A 27,603-nucleotide genomic window follows, 5' to 3' on the forward strand; every position below is an offset into this window, starting at 1 on the left:
TTTCTGTAGCCTCCATTCCCCCCCTTTGTATAGCCTCCATTCTCCCCACTTTGTATAGCCTCCATTCTCACCCCCTTTGTATAGCCTCCATTCTCCCCCCCTTTGTATAGCCCCCATTCTCCCCCCCTTTGTATAGCCTCCATTAACCCCCTTTGTATAGCCTCCATTCTCCCCCTTTCTATAGCCTCCATTCTCCCCCCTTTGTATAGCCCCCATTCTCCCCCTTTGTATAGCCTCCATTCTCCCCCCTTTGTATAGCCTCCATTCTCCCCCTTTGTATAGCCTCCATTCTCCCCCCCCCTTTGTATATTCTCCATTCTCCCCCTTTGTATAGCCTCCATTCTCCCCCTTTGTATAGCCTCCATTCTCCCCCCTTTGTATAGCCTCCATTCTCCCCCCTTTGTATAGCCTCCATTCTCCCCCCTTTGTATAGCCTCCATTCTCCCCCCTTTGTATAGCCTCCATTCTCCCCCTTTGTATATCCTCCATTCTCCCCCCTTTGTATAGCCTCCATTCCCCCCCTTTGTATAGCCTTAATTCTCCCTCCTTACTGTAGCTTCCATTCCCCTCTTTCTGTAGCTTCCGTTCTCCCCCTATGTATAGCATCCATCCCCCGTCCCCTCCTGTTATCTGTAGCCTCCTCTTTCCTGTACTCACCTTAACTTCTTCATTTTCCTTCCTTTCTCTTCTTCCTCGCTTCTGTCTTCTTTCTCTGTCTCCTCTACACTGGCAGCGTCGTGCGTCGTGACGTCACGACGCTGCCAGGCGCCAGGTAAATTTTAAACTGCGGTGCTGCTACAGTGCAGCACCGCATTATAGCGAGCGGGCGGGTGGGCTGGAGCATTTATTTAATTATCACTGGGTCCCCCACTTCAGTGCCGCCCTCCAGAGCCCGGCGCCCTAGGCAACTGCCTAATGTTGCCTAATGGGAGCGCCGGGCCTGAGTAAGGGTCAATTAACTAAGACCATTTGTCTGGACACAATGAATAAAAATCTAAGCCATTGCATAGACACAACAAATTTCTTTTGTTACACCCCTTTCCCTGGCTGTACTCTATGCATGGAATAAAAACAAAAGTTTCTTCAGACTGTTTAAAAAACCCGGTATTTTTTTTCTTTCTATTGCAGGTTTTTTTTCCTTAAATTCAATCACACACACAAAAATATATATATACATTTAAGTTACTCGGCTTTAAACCTGAATAGTTACACACGTAATACAGATTATCAGTTGCATTTGCTATTTTTAGAAGTTTTTTTTGTTTTTTTTATTCGGTTTTATACTTTCCTAGTTTGCTCCCTTCTTTTCGCAACGCTATTTTCTAGGGATGAGCGCACTCGGATTTATGAAATCCGAGCCCACCCGAACGTTGCGGATCCGAGTCGGATCCGAGACAGATCCGGGTATTGGCGCCAAATTCAAAAGTGAAACTGAGGCTCTGACTCATAATCCCGTTGTCGGATCTCGCGATACTCGGATCCTATAAATTCCCCGCTAGTCGCCGCCATCTTCACTCGGGCATTGATCAGGGTAGAGGGAGGGTGTGTTAGGTGGTCCTCTGTGCTGTTTAGTTCTGTGCTGTTTAGTTCTGTGCTGTTTAGTTCTGTGCTGTTTAGTTCTGTGCTGTTTAGTTCTGTGCTGTTTAGTTCTGTGCTGTTTAGTTCTGTGCTGTTTAGTTCTGTGCTGTGCTGTGCTGTGCTGTGCTGTGTTCTGCAGTATCAGTCCAGTGGTGCTGTGTGCTGTGCTCTGTCCTTCTGAGGTCAGTGGTGCTGCTGGGTCCTGTGCTGTGTCCTGTTCAGTCCAGTGGTGCTGTGTCCTGTGCTCTGTGCTTCTAAGGGCATAGTTATTTCCCAAATATTCCCCTGTGTTTAAAAAAATAAAAAAAAGTTTTTTTAAAAAATACCAAAAACTACTTTAATATTTTTTAATTACCACAAAATTTGCACAACCAATCCTGCAGTATAAGCCCATTGGTACTGCAATATTACCAAGTTCACACATTCAGCAGTAAAAGTCCAGTGGTACTGCAATATTACAAAGTTTACACATTCTGCAGTATCAGTCCAGTGGTGCTGTGTCCTGTGCTCTGTCCTGCTGAGTTCCGTAGTGCTGCTGGGTCCTGTGCCGTGTCCTGCTCAGTCCAGTGGTGCTGTGTCCTGTGCTCTGTGCTTCTAAGGGCATAGTTATTTCCCCATTATTCCCAGGTTTTTAAAAAATAAAAAAAAAGTAAAAAAAAATAAAAAATTTAAAAAAAAAAAATATATATAATAATTATAACCAAATTTGCAAAACCAATCCAGCATTATAAGTCCATTGGTACTGCAATATTACCAAGTTCACACATTCTGCAGTATCAGTCCAGTGGTGCTGTGTCCTGTGCTCTGTCCTACTGAGTTTCGTAGTGCTGCTGGGTCCTGTGCCGTGTCCTGTTCAGTCCAGTGGTGCTGTGTCCTGTGCTCTGTGCTTCTAAGGGCATAGTTATTTCCCCACTATTCCCAAGTTTTTTAAAAATAAAAAAAAAGTAAAAAAAAATAAAAAATTTAAAAAAAAAAAAATATATAATAATTATAACCAAATTTGCAAAACCAATCCAGCATTATAAGTCCATTGGTACTGCAATATTACCAAGTTCACACATTCTGCAGTATCAGTCCAGTGGTGCTGTGTCCTGTGCTCTGTCCTGCTGAGTTCCGTAGTGCTGCTGGGTCCTGTGCCGTGTCCTGTTCAGTCCAGTGGTGCTGTGTCCTGTGCTCTGTGCTTCTAAGGGCATAGTTATTTCCCCACTATTCCCAAGTTTTTTAAAAATAAAAAAAAAGTAAAAAAAAATAAAAAATTTAAAAAAAAATAAATATATAATAATTATAACCAAATTTGCAAAACCAATCCAGCAGTATAAGTCCATTGGTACTGCAATATTACCAAGTTCACACATTCTGCAGTATCTTGTGCTACATATAATGGAGACCAAAAATTTGGAGGATAAAGTAGGGAAAGATCAAGACCCACTTCCTCCTAATGCTGAAGCTGCTGCCACTAGTCATGACATAGACGATGAAATGCCATCAACGTCGTCTTCCAAGCCCGATGCCCAATCTCGTAGTACCGGGCATGTAAAATCCAAAAAGCCCAAGTTAAGAAAAAGTAGCAAAAAGAGAAACTTAAAATCATCTGAGGAGAAACGTAAAGTTGCCAATATGCCATTTACGACACGGAGTGGCAAGGAACGGCTTAGGCCCTGGCCCGTGTTCATGACTAGTGGTTCAGCTTCACCCACGGATCTTAGCCCTCCTCCTCCTCCCCCCCCCCCCACAAAAAATTGAAGAGAGTTATGCTGTCAGCAACAAAACAGCAAACAACTCTGCCTTCTAAAGAGAAATTATCACAAATCCCCAAGGCGAGTCCAAGGGTGTTGGTGGTTGTCAAGCCTGACCTTCCCATCACTGTACGGGAAGAGGTGGCTCGGGAGGAGGCTATTGATGATGTAGCTGGCGCTGTGGAGGAACTTGATGATGAGGATGGTGATGTGGTTATTGTAAATGAGGCACCAGGGGGGGAAACAGCTGATGTCCATGGGATGAAAAAGCCCATCGTCATGCCTGGTCAGAAGACCAAAAAATGCACCTCTTCGGTCTGGAGTTATTTTTATCCAAATCCAGACAACCAATGTATGGCAATATGTAGCTTATGTAAAGCTCAAATAAGCAGGGGTAAGGATCTTGCCCACCTAGGAACATCCTCCCTTATACGTCACCTGAATAACCTTCATAGTTCAGTGGTTAGTTCAGGAACTGGGGCTAGGACCCTCATCGGTACAGGGACACCTAAATCCCGTGGTCCAGTTGGATACACACCAGCAACACCCTCCTCGTCAACTTCCTCCACAATCTCCATCAGATTCAGTCCTGCAGCCCAAGTCAGCAGCCAGACTGAGTCCTCCTCAATATGGGATTCATCCGAGGAATCCTGCAGCGGTACGCCTACTACTGCCACTGCTGCTGTTGCTGCTGTTAGTCGGTCATCTTCCCAGAGGGGAAGTCGTAAGACCGCTAAGTCTTTCACAAAACAATTGACCGTCCAACAGTCGTTTGCCATGACCACCAAATACGATAGTAGTCACCCTATTGCAAAGCGTATAACTGCGGCTGTAACTGCAATGTTGGTGTTAGACGTGCGCCCGGTGTCCGCCATCAGTGGAGTGGGATTTAGAGGGTTGATGGAGGTATTGTGTCCCCGGTACCAAATCCCCTCGAGATTCCACTTCACTAGGCAGGCGATACCAAAAATGTACAGAGAAGTACGATCAAGTGTCCTCAGTGCTCTTAAAAATGCGGTTGTACCCACTGTCCACTTAACCACGGACATGTGGACAAGTGGTTCTGGGCAAACGAAGGACTATATGACTGTGACAGCCCACTGGGTAGATGCATCCCCTTCCGCAGCAACAGCAACAGCTGCATCAGTAGCAGCATCTACAAAATGGCTGCTCATGCAAAGGCAGGCAACATTGTGCATTACAGGCTTTAATAAGAGGCACAACGCTGACAACATATTAGAGAAAATGAGGGAAATTATCTCCCAGTGGCTTACCCCACTTAGACTCTCATGGGGATTTGTGGTGTCAGACAATGCCAGTAACATTGTGCGGGCATTAAATATGGGCAATTTCCAGCACGTCCCATGTTTTGCCCACACCATTAATTTGGTGGTGCAGCATTACCTCAAGAGTGACAGGGGTGTGCAGGAGATGCTTGCGGTGGCGCGCAAAATTGCTGGACACTTTCGGCATTCAGCCAGTGCCTACCGCAGACTAGAGGCACATCAAAAAAGCATGAACCTGCCCTGCCATCACCTCAAACAAGAGGTTGTGACGCGCTGGAACTCCACCCTCTATATGCTGCAGAGGATGGAGGAGCAGCAAAAGGCCATTCAGGCCTACACAGCCACCTACGACATAGGCAAAGGAGTGGGGATGCGCCTCAGTCAAGCGCAGTGGAGACTGATTTCCGTGTTGTGCAAGGTTCTGCAGCCATTTGAACTTGCCACACGAGAAGTCAGTTCCGACACTGCCAGCTTGAGTCAGGTCATTCCCCTGATCAGGCTGTTGCAGAAGCAGCTGGAGAAAGTGAGGGAGGAGCTGGTAAGCCATTGCGATTACACCAAGCATGTAGCTCTTGTGGATGTAGCCCTTCGTACGCTTTGCCAGGATCCGAGGGTGGTCACTCTTTTAAAGTCAGAGGAATACATTCTGGCCACCGTGCTCGATCCTCGGTTTAAAGCGTATGTTGTGTCTCTGTTTCCGGCGGACACAAGTCTACAGCGGTGCAAAGACCTGCTGGTCAGGAGATTGTCCTCTGAAGAGGACCGTGACATGCCAACAGCTCCACCCTCATTTTCTTCCACATCTATGGCTGCGAGGAAAAAGCTCAGTTTTCCCAAAAGAGGCACTGGCGGGGATGCTGATAACATCTGGTCCGGACTGAAGGACCTGCCAACCATTGCAGACATGTCTACTCTCGCTGCATTGGATGCTGTCACAATAGAAAAAATTGTGGATGATTACTTTGCTGACACCATCCAAGTAGACATGTCAGACAGTCCATATTGTTACTGGCAGGAAAAAAAGGCAGTTTGGAAGCCCCTGTACAAACTGGCTCTATTTTACCTGAGTTGTCCCCCCTCCAGTGTGTACTCGGAAAGAGTTTTTAGTGCAGCGGGGAACCTGGTCAGTGAGCGGCGAAGGAGGTTGCTTCCTCACAACGTTGAAAAAATGATGTTTATAAAAATGAATAATCAATTCCTCAATGAAGTACAGCACTGCCCTCCAGATACTACAGAGGGACCTGTGGTTGTGGAGTCCAGCGGGGACGAATTGATAATGTGTGATGAGGAGGAAGTACACACTGTAGGGGGAGAGGAATCAGAGGTTGAGGATGAGGACGACATCTTGCCTCAGTAGAGCCTGTTTAGTCTGTACAGGGAGAGATGAATAGCTTTTTTGGTGTGGGGGCCCAAACAAACCAATCATTTCAGCCAAAGTTGTTTGGTAGGCCCTGTCGCTGAAATGATTGGTTTGTTAAAGTGTGCATGTCCTATTTCAACAACATAAGGGTGGGTGTGAGGGCCCAAGGACAATTCCATCTTGGAACTTTTTTTTTGCATTATATGACCAAGCAACAGTCGTTTGCCATGTTCAAAAAGTAAAACCAAATGTAAAAAAATTCAAGAAATTAAACCAAAAGTAAAATGCCGTGTCATAATTTAAAACAAGAGGTATTGACGTGCTCTAAAACTACTGTATTGTTGTTTATATTTTATAAACACTACACTTGAAAGCTTGAGTCTTTCAATAGAAAAGTAACTGTCCATTGCACGAATATTTGCAACAGGGACAATTTTAGGGTTAAGAAAGTCAACTAATAATAACACTTCGACGCTGTGTGTCTTTATAAACACTACACTTGGAAGTTGGAGGAGGTATTGTGGCCCCGGCACCAAATTTACTACCGGGGCCACTCCACTGTGCAGTCCATATTTAGGTGTATCAGATATTAAACAACGGTGACAGTTGATGCCCAATTTTTTAATTATATTGTGGCCTCGGTACCAAATTGTGTACCGGGGCCACCCCACTACGCAGTCCAGATACTTGTTTGGTGGAATTCAGACCAGTTGAGGGTTTTATTATTATATTGTGTGGACCACTCTATCTATACCACACTACAACTCTATACCACTCTATTTCCTACTTTAATTCTATTTCATACTTTAATTCTATTTCCTACTTTAATTCTATTTCATACTTTAATTCTATTTCCTACTTTAATTCTATTACTAATTAATTACCATAAAGAGGAACAAAATAAACCAATTTTACCAAAAGTATAATATGACTTAGACTTACAAACACTACACTTTAAAGATCGTGCCTTTAAATGAAAAAGTCAGTCTTCATTGCACGACTATGTGCAACAGGGACATTTTTTTGGGTTTACAAAGTCAAACAATAACACTTCGACCCTGTCTGTCTGGGGTCTCTCAATGACGAATTGTCTGTACCATGTTTGGAGGAGGTATTGTGGCCCCGGTATCAAATTGGGTACCGGGGCCACCCCACTATGCAGTCCAGATACTTGTTTGGTGGAATTCAGACACGTGGAGGGTTTTTTAATTATATTGTGGCCTCGGTACCAAATTGTGTACCGGGGCCACCACACTACGCAGTCAAGATAGATAGATGCGTATTGCGTATCATAGATAAAGTACATTCAGTGGTGTGGGGCAAATTGAAAAATATTCAAAATGCACTGACATTATCAAAAACAAGAGGTTGTCACACGCTAAAACTCCAACATGTATATGATGGAGAGGATGGAGGAGCAGCCGTATGTGTAGTGTAATGCAGATCTGTTGAAGGTTTTTTATATATTTTATTGTGGTGCCCAGTGCCCACTCCTCTACGCAGTCCAGGTACAATTATTGGTGCGAATCATAAAAGTTCAGGGTTTTTAAGATATTGTGGTGACCCACTCCTCTACGCAGTCCAGGTACAATTATTGGTGCGAATCATAAAAGTTCAGGGTTTTTAAGATATTGTGGTGACCCACTCCTCTACGCAGTCCAGGTACAATTATTGGTGCGAATCATAAAAGTTCAGGGTTTTTAAGATATTGTGGTGACCCACTCCTCTACGCAGTCCAGGTACAATTATTGGTGCGAATCATAAAAGTTCAGGGTTTTTAAGATATTGTGGTGACCCACTCCTCTACGCAGTCCAGGTACAATTATTGGTGCGAATCATAAAAGTTCAGGGTTTTTAAGATATTGTGGTGACCCACTCCTCTACGCAGTCCAGGTACAATTATTGGTGCGAATCATAAAAGTTCAGGGTTTTTAAGATATTGTGGTGACCCACTCCTCTACGCAGTCCAGGTACAATTATTGGTGCGAATCATAAAAGTTCAGGGTTTTTAAGATATTGTGGTGACCCACTCCTCTACGCAGTCCAGGTACAATTATTGGTGCGAATCATAAAAGTTCAGGGTTTTTAAGATATTGTGGTGACCCACTCCTCTACGCAGTCCAGGTACAATTATTGGTGCGAATCATAAAAGTTCAGGGTTTTTAAGATATTGTGGTGACCCACTCCTCTACGCAGTCCAGGTACAATTATTGGTGCGAATCATAAAAGTTCAGGGTTTTTAAGATATTGTGGTGACCCACTCCTCTATGCAGTCCAGGTACAATTATTGGTGCGAATCATAAAAGTTCAGGGTTTTTAAGATATTGTGGTGACCCACTCCTCTACGCAGTCCAGGTACAATTATTGGTGCGAATCATAAAAGTTCAGGGTTTTTAAGATATTGTGGTGACCCACTCCTCTACGCAGTCCAGGTACAATTATTGGTGCGAATCATAAAAGTTCAGGGTTTTTAAGATATTGTGGTGACCCACTCCTCTACGCAGTCCAGGTACAATTATTGGTGTGAATCATAAAAGTTCAGGGTTTTTAAGATATTGTGGTGACCCACTCCTCTACGCAGTCCAGGTACAATTATTGGTGCGAATCATAAAAGTTCAGGGTTTTTAATATATATTGTGGTGACCCACTCCTCTACGCAGTCCAGGTACAATTATTGGTGCGAATCATAAAAGTTCAGGGTTTTTAAGATATTGTGGTGACCCACTCCTCTACGCAGTCCAGGTACAATTATTGGTGCGAATCATAAAAGTTCAGGGTTTTTAAGATATTGTGGTGACCCACTCCTCTACGCAGTCCAGGTACAATTATTGGTGCGAATCATAAAAGTTCAGGGTTTTTAAGATATTGTGGTGACCCACTCCTCTACGCAGTCCAGGTACAATTATTGGTGCGAATCATAAAAGTTCAGGGTTTTTAAGATATTGTGGTGACCCACTCCTCTACGCAGTCCAGGTACAATTATTGGTGCGAATCATAAAAGTTCAGGGTTTTTAAGATATTGTGGTGACCCACTCCTCTACGCAGTCCAGGTACAATTATTGGTGCGAATCATAAAAGTTCAGGGTTTTTAAGATATTGTGGTGACCCACTCCTCTACGCAGTCCAGGTACAATTATTGGTGTGAATCATAAAAGTTCAGGGTTTTTAAGATATTGTGGTGACCCACTCCTCTACGCAGTCCAGGTACAATTATTGGTGCGAATCATAAAAGTTCAGGGTTTTTAATATATATTGTGGTGACCCACTCCTCTACGCAGTCCAGGTACAATTATTGGTGCGAATCATAAAAGTTCAGGGTTTATAATATATTGTGGTGACCCACTCCTCTACGCAGTCCAGAAAGATACCTTGTTGCAACGTTTTGGAATAATAACTATATTGTGAGGTGTTCAGAATACACTGTAAATTAGTGGAAATGCTTGTTATTGAATGTTATTGAGGTTAATAATAGCCTAGGAGTGAAAATAAGCCCAAAAACTTGATTTTTAAACTTTTTATGTTTTTTTCAAAAAAAATCCGAATCAAATACCTTAAATCCGAACCGAGACCTTTCCTCAAGTGTTTTGCGAGACAAATCCGAACCTCAAAAATAACGAAAATCCGGATCCAAAACACAAAACACGAGACCTCAAAAGTCGCCGGTGCACATCCCTACTATTTTCCGCTATGCACGCTATCCTGCTACCTGCTTCCATTACTATTGCCACAGATTTAAACAGTCAGCTTAATTCTCAATTTTCATAAATATTTTTATCATTAAACTTATTCAGTACCTCTTGATAAATATTAAAAACCATGGGAAAGGGTATCACACATCCCATGGTCAATTTGACCCATTCATCACAGAACGCTATTGCGTTTTCTCGTATTTTTTACTCATAATATACCTCGCTGACCCTGCTGGACCATCTCTGACCTGTACATCGGTCACATAAGCCATCTTGTGCGTTTGTTTAGCGCCCATTTGGAAACATAACATTCAATGCTTCGCAGTACTAAACAGCCACTAGAGATATGTTAGCTGTGGGCATATCTTTCCAGCCACATCCACCACTTAGCGGTGCTTTAAGTGTACTCGGAACCCACCCTAACACAGACGATAACAGCTAGGAGAACAAAAATATCAACCCTTGCAAAATCTTGCCTTTTCTAACCCGTCTGTTTGAGTACTTTAAAACTGAGAGAACAAACTACTGAAGAGTAGCTGCCTTTTTAGCAAATTTCCTCCCACAACTTCCCAAGTCACAATCCTGGTCTCCCGCTGAACCATGTGGTCCGATCGCACCGCTTACAGATACTATCAGTAAGCTTTGTGATTACTATTGGGAGTGCAACGGAAAACCCTTGTTTTCGTATACCACAGAATATTTTACAATATGTTACGAGCAGCGGCGGTACTCACAGCCGCCGTAGCTCGCTTCTGGTGCCCTCTGGCATCCCGGCCCTCACCTTGACGACCAGTACGTCATTTCCGCCGGGGTCCCTACCGTTGCCAAGGCAACGGCCGGACGCTTCCCCCTGTAGCGTCGCATCCCGTCAACCGAGGAAAGCTGGGCGCGTGCGCAAGTCCAAGTAATAGCCTGCAGGCTATTATGTTTTAATGAAATTAATCAACAGGGTCCTGTGGGTGTTTTCAGAGCTAGGCTCTGACTAGCTGGCTGCAGTATTTAAGGCAGTGAGGACTGAGCCTCACTGCCGGTTATAGCTTGCTGTTACAGCTTGCTGACTTGCTCCTGGTTTCCTGTTGCTGTCCTGTGGATACTCTGTTTGGATCTCCAGTGTTTTTACCTCCTACTTGGATTTTGACCCTGCCTGCTTTCTTGTGACCCTGACCCTTCTGGCTTGTACTTTGGACCCTGCTACCTTGCCCAGCACCCCGACTTCTGGCGTGTTTACTTACTATCCTGCTTGCCTGTGACCCTTGACCTTGGCTATCGTTTGACTACCCGCTGCTTTCTACCAGTCTCCTGGCCCGCCGCTGTGGTCCTGCATTACCAACCCACACTACACTTGGAGCTAAGTCCTGGGGACATCCGAGCACCGGTGAGCGCGTCAAGCTCTAAGTGAAAGGAGGCTGCTATAGGCGAACATCTCCGTCACCTGATCACCAACTTCTGTGAGTTGGTGATCAGGGCCAGCTGCCTAACATTATAGCCGACCATACTGAATTTCCGGAGACAGAATACGTAATGGATGAAAGCGGAACCAACTTATCTCCAGCTCAAGTTCTGGCTGGTCAAATTCAGACGCTCTCACAGATGGTTCAAGGATTGTCCCAGCGTTTGTCCGCTCAAGAATAGGCCTCAAGGACCACACAAGCCACTTCAGGTTCCACCTGTGAACCCAAGTTGAACCTGCCGCACCGGTTCTCCGGAAATAGAGCCTTGTTCCGGAACTTTAAGGAGAGTTGCAAGCTCTACTTTCGGCTGAGACCTCGGTCTTCTGGTTCAGAACAACAGAAAGTCGGGATTATCATCTCCCTCCTTCAGGGTGACCCCCAGTCTTGGGTCTTCTCCCTGCCTCAGGTGAGTCCTACCATGCAGTCGGTAGATACCTTGTTTGATGCATTAGGTCTGCTATACAATGACACGCATCTAGTGGCCTCCGCTGAGGCTCATCTACGGGCCTTTAAGCAAGGCTGGCGGTCGGCAGAAGAATACTGCGCTGAATTCCGCACATGGTCGTCTGACAGTGAATGGAATGATCCAGCGTTACGCATCCAGTTTCGCCTAGGACTATTAGAGCAGATTAAAGATTCACTTGTCCAGTACATATCTCCCACCTCGTTAGAGAATCTTATGCAACTCGCCTTTAAAATTGACAGGGGAATTAAGGAGAGGAAGACAGAGAAAGAGGCATCTTCCTTTTCGTCTGCATTTATTCCCATTCTCACGGATGTTGAGGAGCCTATGCAATTAGGAGCGTATCGCCTCTCTCCTGAGAAAAGATACAGAAGACGGTCACAAGGCCTATGTCTCTATTGTGGTACTGAGGGCCACTTCTCCCTCTCTTGTCCTAGCTAACCGGGAAAAGAGCATGCCTAGGGAACGTGGGGAATGTTCACTTAGGTCTGCAAATTGTTCCCCCAAAGAATGCTGTCCTGATTCCCGCACAAGTCACTTTTGGTGCCATTTCAGTGGCCCTTTAGGCCTTCATTGACAGTGGAGCTGCAGGCAACTTCCTCGACATCGGGTTTGCCCGCTCTGCTGGGATTCCGACTGTGAAGCTCTAATCTGCCATTACAGCCTGTGGTTTAGATGGGAGTCCATTGCCTGGAGGCAAGATTATTTGGGAGACTCCGCTACTACAATTGAACATAGGAGCTCTCCATTCAGAGTCCATGACCTACTTCATTATCGACTGTCCGTCGGTTACGTTCATTCTGGGCCATCCTTGGCATTCCCGTCATAATCCTGTTGTGGATTGGGTGAAAGGATAATTTGTTCAGTGGAGCTCTTATTGTGCACAGTCTTGCTTAACTCTGCCTCTGTGAACCATTCAGTCTATTCCTGAGCAGCTTCCCTCACATTATCATGAGTTCTGGGATGTGTTCTCCAAAAAGGCTGCTGACACCTCACCGTGACTTTGACTGTGCTATCGAGCTTATTCCAAGTTCCAAGTTACCCAAGGGATGCTTGTACTCTCTCTCTGGTCCGGAGACCAAATCCATGCAGAAATACATTGATGAAAACTTGGAGAAAGGTTTCATCAGGCCATCTTAATCTCCAGTAGGAGCTAGATGCTTTGTCGTATCCAAAAAAGATGGAGGACTAAGACCCTGTATCGACTATTGAGGACTGAATCTCATTACAGTCATGAACACTTACCTCCTTCCTCTCATCTCCGTATTATTCGGTCAGTTAAGAGGCGCTGCAGTCTTCACTAAAATCGATCTTCGTGGAGCATACAACCTCATCCGTATCAAAAAAGGAGATGAATGGAAGACGGCGTTCAATACACATTCTTGCCACTACGAATATCTGATCATGTTGTTTTGTCTTAGCAACGCACCTGCAGTGTTCCATGATCTGATTAACTAAGTTCTTCGGGAGTTCCTTGACTATTTTGTGGTTGTCTATTTAGACGATATCCTCATATATTCTAAATCATTATCTATGCATCGGGGTCACGTCAAACAGGTTCTACAGAAATTACGAGAACACCACCTTTATGACAAACTTGAAAGGTGCGAGTTTGAGGTGCAGAAGGTATTCTTCCTGGGTTACATAATCTCTTCTGAGGGATTCTCCATGGATCCAACCAAGGTCCAAGCTATCCTGGATTTGGTGCAACCAAATAATCTCAAGGCATTGCAGTGATACCTGGGCTGCGCCAATTATTATAGAAGGTTCATTCATGGCTTTGCTGACGTTGTGGCTCCTATTGTCGTCCTGACCCCTAAAGGAATGGATCCAAACAACTGGTCGCCCCAAGCAGTAACCGCATTTGAAAGCTTGAAGACAGCCTTTGTATCCACTCAGGTCCTTAGACACCCGGATCCTGAAAAACCATTTGTTCTTGAGGTTGACGCCTCTTATGTCAGTGCTGGTGCTATCCTGTCTCAGAAGGATCCTCATACTCACCGCCTGCACCCATGTGTCTACTTCTCCCGTAAATTCTCTTCAGCTGAAGCCAACTACGATGTGGGCAATAGGGAACTATTGGCAATTAAATGGGCCTTTGAGGAGTGGCGACATTGGCTGGAGGGTGCTACACATCAAATCTCCATTATTACGGACCACAAGAACTTACAATACATGCAATCGGCCAAATGCCTGAACCCCAGACAGGCCCGCTGGTCGTTGTTCTTCACCCGCTTCAATTTCGTGATCACCTACAGACCAGGTTCTAAAAATGTCCAGGCAGATGCACTATCTAGAAGCTTCTTGGCACACCATGTTCCAGTTACAAATCCGGAGCCTATCATTCCCTCTTCCGTAATCCATGCTGGGCTAACTCAAGACTTGAGCACCACACTTCAAAGGTTTCAAAGATTAGCTCCTGATAATACTTCGGAAGGATGTTTATTTGTTCCAGTTCATTTAAGGAAGGCAGTTCTTGCAGAAGCACATAATAATAAGACTGCTGGACAACCTGGAATTCAAAAAAACGTTGGAAATCCTCTCCCGTACTGTCTGGTGCCCATCATTGTCCGCTGACGTCAAGAATTATGTCCTCTCTTGTGAGAGTTGTGCCAGTAATAAAGTCCCCAGGAGTCGTCCTGCAGGCCAATTGGTTCCATTGCCCATCCCTGCAAAACCCTGGACACACTTGTCAATGGACTTTATAGTCGATCTACCACTCTCTGCAGGACACAACACCATATGGGTGGTGGTTGACCGCTTCAGCAAAATGTCACACTTCATACCGTTACCCAGGCTTCCTAGTGCTCGAGATTTGGCTATCCTGTTCATGCAGCATATATTCCGTCTCCATGGACTTCCTACTGATATCGTTTTGGATCGTGGTTCTTAATTCATAGCACAATTCTGGCCCTTCGTGGAATCAAAATCAGTCTTTCATTCGCATACCACCCTCAATCTAATGGGCAAACTGAAAGGGTTAACCAGTCCTTAGAGCAATTCTTACGATGTTACACTTCTGAATTTCACGACAACTGGTCCTCCATGTTACCCTGGGCATATAATAATTCATGGCATTCATCTACTCAAACTTCTCCATTCTACTGTAATTTTGGTTTTCAATGCAGGTCCAATTCCTTGTATTCGCTCAAATCCGCTGGTATTCCGGAGATTCGTTCCACAGCCATTGCTCTTAGAGCCATTTGGAAGAAGGTACAGTCCTTGTTAAGACGAACCTCATTTTTTGCGAAAAAAAATTTGAATCGCCACCGTATCACCTGCTCCCTCATAGTGGGCAAGAAAGTGTGGCTTTCTACACGCAATATTAGGCTCAGACAGCCTTGCAGGAAACTGGGGCCTAAATTCATAGGTCCATTCCTAATTATCAAGCAGATTAATTCTGTAGCCTTCAGATTGAAAATTCCTGGTTCCTTGAGGATCCCCAACACATTCCATTGCTCTCTGCTTAAGCCGGTGCAATACTCTAATCAATCCAAGCCTTCAAATTTGCCTGTGCAGAATAGGAACAAACCGCAAAAATAGATCATTCAGAAGATTCTCGACTCTAAGAGAGTGCAGGGTCAGGTGCACTTCCTAGTACAGTAGAGGAATCGCAGTTTGGAAGAGTGGTCCTGGATCCCGCGAAGACAACTTCATGCTACAAGACTTTTGAGAGAATTCTTCAAAAAATTCCCTAAGAAACCTGGCTGTCGGGGTTTCTTATCCCCTCCTCAAGGGGGGGGGTACTGTATTTACAGCCGCCGTGCTCGCTTCTGGTGCCCTCTGGCGTCCCGGCCGCCACCTTGACAAGGGCCGGACGCTTCCCCCTGTAGCACCACGTCCCGGCAACTGAGGACAGCCGGGCGCGTGTGCAAGTCCAAGTAATAGCCTGCAGGCTATTAGGTTTTAATGAAATTAATCAACAGGGTCCTGTGGGTGTTTTCATAGCTAGGCTCACTGCCGGTTATAGCTTGCTGTTACAGTTTGCTGACTTGCTCCTGGTTTCCTGTTGCTGTCCTGTGGATACTCTGTCTGGATCTCCCGTGTTCTGACCCCCTGCTTGGATTTTGACTCTGCCTGTTTTCTTGTGACTCTGACCCTTCTGGCTTGTACTTTGGACTCTGCTACCTTGCCCGTGACCCTGACTTCTGGCGTGTTTACTGACCATCCTGCTTGCCTGTGACCCTTGACTTTTTCTAGCGTTTGACTACCTGCTGCTTTCTACCAGTCTCCTGGCCCGCCGCTGTTGTCCTGCATTACCAACCCACACTACACTTGGAGCTAAGTCCTGGGGGCATCTGAGTACCGGTGAGCACGTCAAGCTCTAAGGGAAAGGTGGCTGCTATAGGCGAAGATCTTCGTCATCTAGTTCTGTGGGTTGGTGGTCAGAGCCAGCAGCCTAACACAATATCGTGTTTTATCTACAATGGTGTATTTTATATACCCTGTTTTATCAACAGATGCCCCCAATTGTTATTTTTTTATACCCTGTTTCTTTCAACAGAACCTTTGTCCTTTACTTTTTCTTTCACCCAATGCATACTCTCACATACACATTTCTTTTCTGCGCAGAAAATATACTTTCCCAAATGGTTGTAATGACTTTTCAGAGGTTTTAACAATTTGTTTCACTATAAAATACAGCAGGACTATCTATCAACGCAACTGCTTAAACATGTGGCAATACAAAAACACATATGCATATGCATATGCTAAGCAAACAAACCATGTTTAAATCGCAAAATGACATGAAAAAGAAACAGCTTTTTTTTTTCCTTGTCCCTAGATTCTCATTAGCACCCCATAGATTGCACAAAGCGGATATTCGATTTAGTAACACTAGATGATATAAAGGCATAACAATATTTGCGTTCTCATCCCACCCTTTGTTGGTAAACCGAAATCTGGCAGTTTTGTGAATCTTTAAGCAATGTAGTGCCTTTTTTGAGCGCCCAAATTATTAAAGTCATTTTAATGCTTGCAAATAAATAAAACATTGTCCAATGCGATTCTTGTGGTTCCAACGCAGAAAGATATTTAATTTCACAATATAGCAGGATTTACAGCAACCCATTATTATACATTAAAGATGATACAATAAAGCAGGAAAGTATAAAACACTGAATACATTACATTTTCCTTATAGTGCTTCACCTAGGTCCATGCATGTTGTTTGTAGTCAGGCTAAGAGAGAGAGCGAGAGAAAGCCTTAGCTGATAAAACAGCTTGATAGTATCCAGTTTCAGCATAGAAAAAACTACTGATGATGTCATGGCATGTTTCCATTGGTTCAGGATTCGGGACAGTCCAGTGTAATGCAGGTCATAGGTCAGTTCAAAGAATTTTTCTGAGAAGAGGTGATCACTTTCCCCCAACAGCTGAAAACATGTGCTTCTCAAGGAAACTGACCCAAACCAGTCTAAACAACTTAAAACACAATGCCATTTTGATCATTCAATGTTTCATCTTCCATAACTATTGATTGCAGGAAGCGATCACAAAGCTGAAATTAGCGGATGATAGATGGTAATGTGCAGATCAAAATGACACTAAACATGATACATTTCCTAAATTCTGAGCCTTAGATACTTTTAAAGTGCTTCTAACATTATTATAATTAACTGTAAACTCTATTACATTTGATTAAAAACGACTGTGTGTTGGATCTATTTTAAGGTGAACTATTTGCAAGTGAATATGTAAGTATATATCTGGGCAGCACAGTGGCCTAGTGGTTAGCACTTCTGCCTCACAGCGCTGGGGTCATGAGTTTGATTCCCGACCATGGCTTTATCTGTGAGGAGTTTGTATGTTCTCCCTGTGTTTGCGTGGGTTTCCTCCGGGTGCTCCGGTTTCCTCCCACACTCCAAAAACATACTGGTAGGTTAATTGGCTGCTATCAAAATTGACCCTAGTCTCTCCCTCTGTGTCTGTGTGTGAGTGTGTGTGTCTATATTAGGGAATTTAGACTGTAAGCTCCAATGGAGCAGGGACTGATGTGAATGAGTTCTCTGTACAGCGCTGCGGAATTAGTGGCGCTATATAAATAAATGATGATGATATATGTGTACATTATTTATCGTGCGATTGTGTCATTACAATATCAATTAATATAGTTTATTTCATCCAATTATTCAACTTTGACTGTGGTCTTATAGGTTTTCACCTTCACTTGGGTTGCTGCTTTTCTTTTCTGTTCAGCCAGGTTTAATGTTGGAACTAAAGTTGCCCCCCCCCCCCCCCCCTTCCTAACAGTAATATTGTTTCTGGTTTAGAACGTTATTGTTTTTGTGCATTTGGTTGTTGTTATAGAGCATATTCGGTGGTTTTAAACAGTTTGTTTTAGATTTATGGGGTATTTGATTTTCTAGATAAAATGTGACCTGTTTTGTTTTGACTTGTTGTAGGGTTGGAAAACAAGAAGATGTGTGTTTGTTTTTTGGGGCATTCTTATGTTTACTGGGCGAGTAAGCATATCTTGGCTCGGAGATATCCTCGGTAGCCTCCTCACTCCATAATCAGGTGGATAGGAAAGAGGGGCATAAAATGGGCCAAAATTATTCCGCTTCTTTCCGGTGAAATTAGCAAACATGGTGTTCCTGATATTCTGGTCGTACATGTAGGGGATAACGATGTGGGTCAAATGAAATCGTTCGATCTTATCATTAGCATTCATGAGGACATGTCAGTTATTGCACATAGATGACCTAAAATAAGGTTGTGTTGGTCTTACATAGTGCCACGTCGTCGGTGGAGGTCGAATATTCCCGCAGTTACTATAGCAGCAGTTGTTAGGGCAGTTAATCAATCAGCCAGTAAAATTTTCCAGGCACTTGGGGGCTCAGTCATACCTCATCCATAATTAAAAGCAGAGTATGCTTATTTCTTTAGAACAGATGGGGTGCATTTATCAGACGAAGGTATTCGGTATGAGAGCAGTGATTAGGTCTGTTGTTGGCGGGCCACATATATAGAGATACATGGCGGCATGGGTAGGAGAGCATTGCAGTCGGTAAGTGTTCATATGGTGCCCGGTTCATCTCGTCATAGGTCACTACCCCCCTTTGTTCGTGGTGTCAACGTATGGTTGGTCCACCTGTGGGGAGGACCCTCGGCCTGTATTTTCAGGTTTATACTGGCGGTTTATAGAGGGTGTAGTCTTGCCGTTGGACAGATTTTAGCACCAGCCAATAGATAAGGTATGATCCTGGGCTGGTGGTACTATGGTCTGACCTTTCCACCGTTATTGGTTTTGCAGTTGCTGATTGCCCTGCTCTCATCCGCCTTACAGACCTCTTTAGCTTAAATTTAGAATTCATTCCAACGATAAATTTATATTCATTTTAATAAATCCTATTATATTTTCCAGTTTTAATTTGGTGTCTGTTTCTTTATTGGGGATTTATGTAGATGTTATACTACGGTATGGTGTGAGTCAAGGGGAACTTCCACGCTATGCATTTTATTGAAAACTAACTATCATATTTGCCGATGCGTCTTAAATAGGCCCCTAAGAATAAAATTGTAATCTTCTTTCCTGCAGTACCCCAAATCTAAATGACAGTTATGTAATGCGAATATATGGGTGCAATGTGATATAATATAGCTGAGAGGCTAATGATATAAGTAATATAAGCCAGATGGGTCAATATCCTATCAGCCAATCAGATGCTGCCAATAGTCATCATTGCATATATTTGCACCAGCCCTCCAGAACCCACAAGGGATACACTTCCTGATGGGGTTACCTGCGGCTATGACCAAGTCTAATCAAGTCACAATTATGTGAACTCGCCTAATACTGTACTTGGCCTATTCTTCCAGCCCTTACCTCTCCATTCCACCTCTCCAGACCTAAGTGTAAGATGCTCTAAAATCTGGGTATGTTTGTTTGTGCAATCAAATGCAGAATGGAAATGTGTATGCAAAAAAAACAGATGTATGTCCAACTGTAAAAGAGCCTCATAGTGGTCATATATATGTCCAGATTGTTAGTGTAAATGGTTGTATATGTATGTACAGATGTTTATATTATGAAAGCATATTACAGTGAGTCCCTTTTCCACTTTCTCTCCCCCACTGTACCTGAGGGTCCTCATTTACATGCATTTGTGGGGTATACATTATCCACATGGTGCATGCGAACCAAAATGTGTCCCTATATAGATTTGCGCGTACCTTTAAGTCTGGAAGGCAGAAAAGGGGTGGGCAAGTGTCAGCTCAGTACAGCAAAGGTGTGTTCACATACCTGGCAAGGGGCAATTTGAGGCTATTAGCCTAGGATTGCTGGAACCATTCATCATGCCGTGTTGCAGGACATTTAATATAGTGGCTGCTCTAACGTTACTAGGATGCATCCACAGGTATGCTTCTTAGGAGGCCTATCTTTGCGGGTACTGAGAGTCTGGTTTAAAGATACGTGTAGACGATGATGACACTAGAAGTATTATCTTGCCGATTCTAATTAGCTGTTTGTGTATTGAGCCCTCAAGCTGATAGTACTTCATTCACTAGTGCTGGTGCATGCTGAACCATCCTTTAAAAGGACACTGCAATAACAGCTGCTGGCAGGGGCAGATTGGGAGAGCAGCATGAAACAGGACACACCTCCTGAAAAGTCCTGACTGTGCAGGATAGTCCCCCAAAATCAGGACTTTTTCATTTTTATCTACAGTAGAAATGGCAGATCTGTTGCTGGCTATAGCAGTGTGCTGGGGGAAAAAATGTTGTGTGTATGTTCCTTGCAGGATAACCCCACCCTTTCAGCACCTGTTATGGCCTATAAATTGATTTGAGCAGCTTCCACTTTTGTATTTGTCTGAGAGGCATGTTGGTGTCAGTAGCTGAAGGGGAGTGCTGACATTGGATTGCTATTTGGAGGCTTCTGGGGTACCTCTTTGGTAAGTTAGCTCTCAATTTAAAAACACATATGTATGGCCCATATATAGGGACTCTCATTGTTTAGAGTAGGACCATCCTATATGCAAAAGCGCCTTGGCGTGGCAGGATGGCTTAAACATACATTTGCAAATGTGTGCAACAAAGACTTTTGCATTTTTATCTACAGTAGAAATGGCAGATCTGTTGCTGGCTATAGCAGTGTGCTGGGGGAAAAAATGTTGTGTGTATGTTCCTTGCAGGATAACCCCACCCTTTCAGCACCTGTTATGGCCTATAAATTGATTTGAGCAGCTTCCACTTTTGTATTTGTCTGAGAGGCATGTTGGTGTCAGTAGCTGAAGGGGAGTGCTGACATTGGATTGCTATTTGGAGGCTTCTGGGGTACCTCTTTGGTAAGTTAGCTCTCAATTTAAAAACACATATGTATGGCCCATATATAGGGACTCTCATTGTTTAGAGTAGGACCATCCTATATGCAAAAGCGCCTTGGCGTGGCAGGATGGCTTAAACATACATTTGCAAATGTGTGCAACAAAGACTTTTGCATTTTTATCTACAGTAGAAATGGCAGATCTGTTGCTGGCTATAGCAGTGTGCTGGGGGAAAAAATGTTGTGTGTATGTTCCTTGCAGGATAACCCCACCCTTTCAGCACCTGTTATGGCCTATAAATTGATTTGAGCAGCTTCCACTTTTGTCTTTTTCACCAATACCAGGACATTTGGCATTCTGTACTGCTCTCTCCTATCTATTCTTACATCTGTGGCTAAGTACTGCTGCTGCCACCGCTGATAACTTCAGCTCTGTTGAATCTTGGTCAGATCTTGGAGGGGCCTTGCTTGGAAAGAGATAGACAGTATTAACTTCCAGGAAAGCTGAGCAACGAGTGTACCCTCTAGTCTTTGCCTGTATTGAACAAGAAAAGGATCTCAAGAAACCAAGGCCACCTTTCCCCTAACCAGCTCAACATTATTGTTTACATTTAACAAATAAGCCTCCATACCCCCAACCAGCCCCAACATTAAATTACATTAATAGCATTCAGGTGAATTAAAGAGACATACCTTCAGCCCTAACATTAAATAAACAGCATTCCTTTTTTTGGATGAAGTAAATTTGTATAGGTTTTACAATATACAAAACTGACATAGATAAACAAGACAGACTAGAGAAAAACACAAACAGAAATTATCTGCAAATAATTGGTTACTGTTGGATCAATACAAAACAGTCATTATCTTCTCAAGTGAATTGGGTAAACACCTGTAAAGAGTTACAAAAATACAAAATAAAAATAATAAAAAATAAATACAGAGTCAGAGATCAAAAGAACCTACAGAATTAAATATAGCAACACATTTGTCAAGCATAAATTGGTTATTACGATAGTCCTCATTACACAGATGAGAGTGGAATTTGAACAAAAGTAAAAGCAAAAGCAAAGGCAAGGGGTACTAGCTTCAAGGCTAGGAGGCGTCACCATGGGAAGAGAAAGAAAAGGAGGACAAATCTAAAGCGAGGGGAGATGGTTGCGTTCATGTCCTGACACGTTTAATCTGTGTCTTGAGTCATATTATGGAGACCATATTTTGCGATACTTGTGTTTTGCCCGCCTCTCAGTGTAAATGTATCTCTCATGTTTCATAGTTTCATTTACCAGGGGTATGGTTCGACATAATGGTGCTGACTACATCGACAAAACTTACCCCGACATCTTTAGTCGGGACGGCTGCTTTCCGACGAGGATCCATGACGACTGTTCTATGATCCAACTTCAACCAATCCCGATGAAGGAAGACAGCGGCACGATTTGATAACGTCAGTGACATAGGTGATGCTGTTAACGCTGTTTTTTTTTAAAACTCTTTATTTTTGCAAGAACATGAGTTTCATACAGCAGACAGTGGAAATATTGAAACAAAATTCCAAAACATGTCAGTAGAAATACGGAAGGAGACTCAAGCATAAGACATATTATTTCACAATTTTCTTTCTTTTCATGGAAAAACAATGAATTATCCTATGAGAAAGAAATAAGCTGGTCCAGCTATGGACAATAAAAAAAACTACTGCCATGGAACTCTGTGTCGATGCTGTTTCTTTTTCTCTTTTAGGAAGAAAAGATAGAAAAGAAAAGGGGGGAAGGAAAGGGAGGGGTAAAGGAGGAGAAGGAAAAACCTGATAAATACATCTGAAAGACAGCCTTTTAAGTAGCGGGCGTAGTTGCTTGGTAAAAGGAATACCAGAAGTCCAAAACCTTGTGAAAGCCTGTAATTTTGTCATGGAGGAGACTGGTAATATATTCCATAGAGGCCATATACCACACACGATAGATTACACTTTAGAGGCTTGGAGGGTGGAGTGATTTCCATTCCTTTGCTATCTGCAATCTAGTAGCGGCACAAATGTGCTGAACAAGTCTTTCTCCCTGTTTGTTTAGGGCTTTAACCCGAGAGCATAGCAACATAACCATTGGGTCTGGTATCACTTCAATGTTTAAATTCCTTGTAATTAGATCAGCAACCTGAGACCACAGGCTGGAGATACTAGGACATGTCCACCAGATGTGGTAGAATGAGCCCACCTCCCCATACCCTCTCCAACACAAGTCTGAAGTGCCAGGGTATATTATATGTAACTTTGTAGGTACTAAATACCATCTTGTGTATACCTTAAATGTGTTCTCTCATATTAAGGTGTTGATGGAGATTTTGGAGATTCTCAGCCTCAGCCGGGACCACCCCTCTTGATCCATAACTTTACCAGTATCTCGAAGCCATGCCTCCCCATACGATTCCGCAATATCAGTTTTAGGTTCCAGGAACTTATGATAGACCAAAGATATCAGACCTGGAGCTCCTGAGCTGTTCACACAACTTCTCTCGAATGGTGTAAGGTTACGTAATTTGGAGGATCTACAGAGTGATTGTATGAAACCTCTAATTTGTATGTAAGAAAAATGGAAGGAAGAAGGGAGGCCCTTTTTCTCTCTTAAATACGAAAAAGTTTGGGGAGCAAATTCTCCCAAGATGTGGGTAAACTGGGTGATACCCACCACTTGCCAGGGACGCGAGAATGACTGCATATTTCCTGCCGGAAAATCCGGATGATGCCACAACGGGGTAAGTGGAGAGGGGTATGAGGTGAGCGCTCCCATTTTCCATGGAGCTTATCCCATAGGTTGAGTGTGAACTGTATAGAGGGATGCGAGTATACTGAGGCCGTCCTTTGATTCCTAGAGAGCCAGAGAAGCGAGTTCAAGTTGTGATCCGGTGTATGTGGATTCTCAAGGTCGACCCATCTCTTTATCCCCGGAGCAGACTGCCAGGAAATGATATGACTAAGGTTAACTGCATAATAGTAACGCTCAAAAAGCGGAAGCCCATATCCCTCTGACTGAGTAGATTTAGCCAGGCATGACCTTTTAAGTCTCGATTTTTTCCCTTGCCAAATAAATTTACCGCATAAAGATTGCAAGTTCGCTAGGAAAGTACCTGGGATTGGAATTGGTAATGTTTGGAAGAGATATAGGACTCTAGATAAAACGTTCATCTTTATCACACTAATCCTACCAAACCAGGAGACATAGAGCGAGTCCTATTTAATCAGATCCCTTTTTACTGAGTCAAAGAGGGGAGTGTAGTTGGCGTGAAATAATTGTTTATGTTCTTTTGTGATCTGGACCCCTAAATATCGTATCGCCCTAGGGCGCCATTGGAAATCGAACAAGGATTCAAGTATATTTTTGTTGGCACTGGGGACTCAGAGGGAAAGGGCTTCCGATTTAGTGCAATTTATTTTATAATCTGATAAGGACCCATATTCTTTAAGTTCTCCAAGTAGATTCGGAAGCGAAATAAGAGGGTTTGAAAGTGTCAATAATACATCATCGGCGAATAGCAAAATTTTAAAGTGGCGGGGGCCAATACATATTCCTGAGATATCCTGAGGTTTCGTCTGATGGCAGCAGCCAGCGGTTCTATGCATAAAACGTATAGAAGGGGGGACAGAGGGCACCCTTGTCTGGTGCCATTGTCTGGAGAAAAAGTTTGGGACAGAAGCCCATTAGTCAGTACCGAAGAGGAGGGGAGATGATATAGGGCCTGAATGGCCACGAGAGTCTATCAAAGGCCTTTTCGGCGTCTAATGCCAAAACCACTGACGGGATCTTATTCTGATTAATATGGGCGATGATATCTATTGTCCGGCTAGTGTTGTCTAAAGTCTGTCTAGTGGGGACAAAGCCCACATGATCTGAAAAGACTAATATTGGCAAATAGGCATTTAAACGGTTCGCCTGTATTCTGGTAAAAAGTTTAATGTTGGAGTTGATTAATGAGATAGAGCGGTAGCTAGGGCAGCAAGTTGGGTCTTTATTAGGTTTAGGAATCACAACTATGGTGGAACGAGTGGATTCTGCGTGAAATTTGCCCCCCGTAACAATATAATTAAACAGCTGAGTCAGGTGGGGCACCAGTTACTTGGAGAATGTTTTGTAATATAGCAACATAAAGCCGTCGGGACCGGGGGCCTTAGAGTTCTTTTGTGACTTTAATGCCAATATTACTTCTTCACTGGAGATAGCCTCGTTGAGAGTAGAAGCCTGAAGGGAGGATAGTGAGGGAAGTGAACAATTGTTTAAATAGGTATTGATAGCTTTCGGGGAAATTTGGTCCTTATGAAGGTTATACAAATTTAGTATTTATGAAAGGTTTCATTTATGGTCCTAGGATCGTAGGATAGGTCCCCTTTTTTTATTTCTGATTGAATTAATTATTTGGGAACTCCGTTTGGCTCTAAGTCTCCTGGCCAAGAGTGAATCAGCCTTGTTACCTTTTTCAAAAAATGTTTGGTTAAGCCAGCGAAGCTGACGTTCTGTTCTCTCTGCGAGAATCGACTGAATTTCGCCTCTAGTCTTTTGAATCTCTTCCAAGACTGAGTGGAAACTAGACTCCTTATGCAATGTTTCCAATTTTTTAAATTGGAGGGTCAGATTATTCAGGTTCTCATTACGCTCCTATTTTCTACGGGAAGCGAACTGGATGATATCCCCCCTTATAACTGCCTTATGAGGTTCCCAGATAGTGGGAATCTGGACTTCTGGATCTGAGTTGGTTTCAAAGTATTTTGTAATAGAATCGGAAATGAGATCTTTAAACCCAGGGAGTTTAAGAAGAGTATCATTCAATTTCCAAGAGGTTCTGCCCCAGGGGTTCTGAAAAAGGTGAACCGTTAATGATAATAAGGAATGGTCTGACCACGTGTTGGGAACTATACCAGCCTTTTTTATATGCTGGAATATGTTGGTGCACCCCATAAACATATTGATTCGAGAATAAGTTTGATGGGGAAAAGAATAAAACGTATAGTCCCTTGATGTGGGATATAACGTTTGCCAAACTCAAATAGACCGGCCTCTGTCACCTGTTTTTGCAAATGTTTTGTGTGTGAAGATGGGGGGAGGAGTGCCTAGATGCAGATCTGTCTAAAAGAGGGGACATGACAGTGTTAAAGTCTCCCCCAAGTAGAAGCAGACCCTTACGGAATTGATGTAGCTCCGAGAAAAAAATGTGTGAAAAAGGCTGTCTGACCTGTATTTGGCGCGTAAATGTTGGCAGAGGTAATATCGAGATGACCAATCTTTCCCTTCAGGAAGAGGAAACGGCCCTCAGGATCGTCCTTGATAGTTGACATAACAAACGGAACTGAATTGCGGAGAAGAATAGCAACACCATTCCTCTTTGTAGAATGAGAGGAGTAATAAGCCTTGGGATATCTTCTTGAGGACAAGGAGGGATGGCCACCAGCCCTGAAATGAGTCTCCTGCAAAAAAATTATAGCACCGTTAAGTTTTTGTAACGTATGAAATAACACTAGCGCTTTATGAGGTGTATTTAGCCCTTTAACATTAAGGGAGAGTGTCGTAAAGGCCATATTCAGGATTCTAAGAAGAAATACCAAAAAAAAAAATCCAATCTCACAGATTGTAATACCAAGGGGGATAAGGAGGTGAAGAGGAAAAGGTGAAGAGGGGAGGGAAAGAGAGCAAGGGAAAGAAAAGTTAAGAATGTCTAAGGAAGAAAGGCAAGGGAGTAGGTTCAAGCCTCAATGGCAGAGGAGAAACCTACTGGGATAGTGCCTGAAAATCTATAATAACTTAAAACTAGGCAGAGTGTGCCTGCTAAATTATCTGAACCAAGGCACCGAGTTCGGGAGTGCAAATAATATTTAAACTTCCAAATATGCATCTAAAAAAATCCCGGAGTAGGCGGGTGCGCTAAGAGGACCAGTAACGTCCCCCGCCCATCTGTAATTAAAATAGTAAGATTAAACAACAGCTAAACATGTAACCAGTAACATCAACATCTGAGGCGATTAAGAGACCAACATGAAAATATTAACACTTATTAGGAGAATGAAATAAAATATAAACAGAACAAATAAAGACACAGTATCACTCCAAATCTCCCCCTATTAGGGAGACGAATTTACAAATCAAGGCGGTTGTTGGGAGGAGCTCTGGGAATTTTTACTCACGATCCTGTCAAGACGAAAGAGATGGAGCCAGTGTGGTAAGTCTTTTCCTTCATTCGGTGTACGGATCGACTCTTGACGGCCCTCAACTTCAACTATCAGGCGAAAAGGAAAACCCCAACGATATTTATAGCCATTTTCTCTAAGGATGCGGGTTACCTCCCTAAGATCGCGTCTCTTGGCTATTGCAGAAGGAGCGAGATCTTGAAACACTTGGATACGGGCCCCTTCAAAGAGAGTGTATAAAGAATTCCGAACTGCGTTAGATATAAGATCCTTGGTCTTGAAGGATAATAATCTCAGTATCACATCACGAGGAGGTTGAGTATCTTTCGGGCGGGGCCTCAGGGCTCTATGCACCCCCTGTTCGATCTGCATCGGGTGGTTGGAAAGAGCAAAGTCCAGCGAGGAGAAGAATCTACTCACATATTTGTCCAAATCTTTGGATTCAACTGATTCAGAGATGTTACGTAACCTGTTCTCCACATCCTCTAGCTTATCTCTGAACAAATCATTTTCCTTTAGCAGGAAATCTAGGTCTTTTGAGGCTTCGTTTTAAAATGTAAGTGACGACTCCATTTTATTTTCCAGAACCGAGGTTCTTTT

Source organism: Mixophyes fleayi, chromosome 4 (genome assembly GCF_038048845.1).
Source record: "Mixophyes fleayi isolate aMixFle1 chromosome 4, aMixFle1.hap1, whole genome shotgun sequence".
NCBI classification, from domain to species: Eukaryota; Metazoa; Chordata; class Amphibia; order Anura; family Limnodynastidae; genus Mixophyes; species Mixophyes fleayi.